Raw genomic sequence first — 3,286 nt, 5'->3', positions numbered from 1 at the left:
TGTGTGTGCATGCTTAACCGTGTCTCTTTGTGATCCTCATGGATTGTAGCCGCCAGGCTCTTCTGTCTATGGGATTTTTCAGGCAAGAATGCTGGACTGGGTTGCCATTTCTTACTCCAGGGGATCTTCCCAACCCAGGGATGGACCCCATGTTTCTTTTGTCTCCTGTACTGACAGGCAGATTCTTTACCACTAGTGCCCCCCTGAGAAGAATAAATCTTTAAAAAGATAATTTACCTCTTGTTACACTTTTCCAGTATTTGAACTGAATTGTATTTAAAAGTTTATGCTCTTTGCAGTCAGTTCATTATTTATTCAAAATTTTTGCTATAGGCTTTATCTTGAATGTGCAAAACCATTCGCCCTGCATAGAAGTCCCTATATTCCTCTGGCAATTCTGCAAGGGTTTTTCAGACTCTGTTCAAAATTTGTGCAGCTCTCGATGCTGCTGTAGGATCTTTGTCTCCATAGGTATCCATTTTAGCATAGCATTCAGAGGGAAGGTGCTTCCAAAAGACATTCACTCCCACTCCAAACTCTTCAGAAATTATATTATGGAATCATAAAGCAGGAATGAATAATACATATCCAGCTTTAAGGGAACATTCATACCATCTAGCCTTGGAAAACAGTAGATATTTAGATAAGTCTGGGTTATCTATGTTCAGCACTTCTGATTTAATACCCGATAATTATAAATATTGGGCATCTTGAGGACTGAATAGTATAATGCATTTTTTTTTCCTGTCACTTGTATTGAGAAGTTATCCGTTACATTATAGTGGATCCAAAGTTGTAACTTTGGTGAGCTTAATTTGAAAAACACTGGAAAAGAACCATTATTTGAAGAATTTTGGAAACTCGATATCTCCTTCCGATAAAGGAAACAGCTTTCGGATATTTGCAAGATCCTTTCTAGGCTCTTCCCCAAGTGATCCTAGGTCATCCTTCTCAGTCTTTCCTATTAATGCTCTCCGGTGGCCTTATGAAGAAATGTCTCTATATATCCTTGTAGTAAAAACTGGATCCACAAAGCATGAAGTACAGTAGATCCTCTGATATAAAGAATTCCTTATGGTTTTCTTCAGTTGTGCTCTGTACCAACTTGTTAAAAGTTTAAGGAAGTCCATGGGGCAACTGCAGCAACGCGAATCTTCACTTCTTTCCTCCTTCTGATTTGGCTTAGGTGATCCACTGTCCATCTGCTTGTGAAAGTGAAGTCGCTCAGTTGTGTCTGACTCTTTGTGACCCCATGGACTGCAGCCCCCCAGGCTCCTCCATCCATGGTATTCTCCAGGCAAGAATACTGGAGTGGGTTGCCATTTCCTTCTCAAGGGGATCTTCCTGACCCAGTGATAGAACCTGGGTCTCCCACATTGTAGGCAGACACTTTACTGTCTGAGCCACCAGGGAATTCCTCTGTCCATTTGCTTGTACGTGCTCCCAAGTCAATTCCTTTCAACACCGGAGGTTTTCTCTGCGGATCCAGGTGTCCTATGAACGGCTCCTGCGAATCACCCTCGAGCTGGGGTACTGGGACGCACTGCCCATTCTCTTTCAACTCTGGGGAACCTCTGCGTTTTGCCTTTCTTTTCCGGAATCTTGTTTCTGCCATCTTCAACAGAGTTCCTTTGTGACCCGTCATCTGTCTTCCTCCTACACTTCATGTGCTTGGAAGTCCCAGGCCTTCAGGATTTACAGCTGGTTAGCGGTAAATGTGGAAACATGAGGACCTTGCCTGGGGTGTCATGCTTCATAGAAGCTTCACCGTAAAACCCTCTATTAGAGCGTCAGGGATTTGACTGGCCTTTTATTTACAATTTGCTATTACATTTATGAGTAAGAGTATTACATTTATTACATTATGGACAGAGTATTGCATTTGTGGGTAGCTGAGGGCATCTCTCGGAGAAGGCAATGGCACCCCACTCCAGTACTCTTGCCTGGAAAATCCCATGGACGGAGGAGCCTGGTGGGCTGCGGTCCATTGGGTCGCTAAGAGTCGGATACCACTGAGTGACTTCACTTTCACTTTTCACTTTTATGCATTGGAGAAGGAAATGGCAACCCACTCCAGTGTTCTTGCCTGGAGAATCTCAGGGATGGGGTCACACAGAGTCGGACATGACTGAAGTGACTTAGCAGTAGCAGCAGAGGGCATCTCGGCATGTTCGGTAAGACATAGCTCAAATATTCCAGACTCTCTGGGTCTACTACCATTACCGTCCCACCTTACACACCCATCAAAACATGTGTTCTCTTAGGGAAGTGAAGAAGAAAAAAATTTGCTGTATTCTTCTCCCATGCAGTGAAGTAGTGTGCATACATGTATTTATTGTGGCCAAACACTAACTTGTAAGGAATTCCTGACACATTTTTTGTTTCACTGTTTATTCCTTCTCTGTTGTCCCCATGTACTGGGTAGTCCGAATTATAACATTTCCTATTGGCCACTTGTGTCAAATATCAACTTTATCAGCTTCATCAACTCTTTCTAGATGGCTTGAATTTTCTCTTCTTGTGTGCCCAAGCTTTTATTTATTTATTTATTTATTTTCTAATTAATTAATTAATTAATTTATTTTTTCAAGCTTTAAAGATGATTTGATTCTTCCTGACACTACAGTGGATTGTTCCTCTGTCACTCCACCCAAATTTTACATTTCTTCTGGACCAGAAACATGTCTATTTCATCTTGTAGGATTCACAATATTGGGCCATGGATCAAGAGGCAAATTGAATAATAATACACTTATAGATTACTTTGGAGAAAAAGAAGTCTTGCTCTCCTTACTTATCAAATATTTTTTCCAGTTTCTTTTCAGCAGAAGACCTCCCCTTGTTCTAAAATAAGTTTGTTGAAGCCACACACAGCTTGAACTTCCTCATACCCCTGTTTTTCAAATCTTCCTATTTTAATCCTGTGTCTGAAAAAGGGTTTTTTCTTTTTTTTTTGAAGCAATGCATTTTATTCTTTTTGCCTTCTATTTATATGTACAAATCTAGCTTGAAATTACACTCAGATTCATACATTCCTGATACATATCAAATTAGCCAATTTCACAGAAAAAAATAATTTTAAACCACTGTCACTCACTGCTCACTTTCATCACCGCAGAAGGTAGCTATAAAAACAAGTACTAACATTACAGGTTATGACCCTCAGCATAGAGACATATCACTTTTAAGCCCCCAGAAAGTATTAGGTTGGTCCAAAATACATTTGGATCAATAGAATTTTTCGGCCAACCCAATAATATCATTAACTAAGAAGGTTATGGGGTTT

At 40.5% G+C, this 3,286-nt stretch overlaps 1 pseudogene; it reads right to left on the bottom strand.

Annotated features, from left to right (window-relative positions):
- Window positions 1-311: 311 nt before the first annotated feature.
- On the bottom strand, window positions 312-1,615 carry LOC122429281 (annotated as a pseudogene).
- Between the last annotated feature and the right edge of the window lie 1,671 nt (window positions 1,616-3,286).

Source organism: Cervus canadensis, chromosome 28 (assembly GCF_019320065.1).
Source record: "Cervus canadensis isolate Bull #8, Minnesota chromosome 28, ASM1932006v1, whole genome shotgun sequence".
Taxonomy (NCBI): Eukaryota; Metazoa; Chordata; class Mammalia; order Artiodactyla; family Cervidae; genus Cervus; species Cervus canadensis.
Note: the sequence above shows the minus strand (reverse complement) of the source record. Positions and strands in the feature narration are given on the sequence as shown.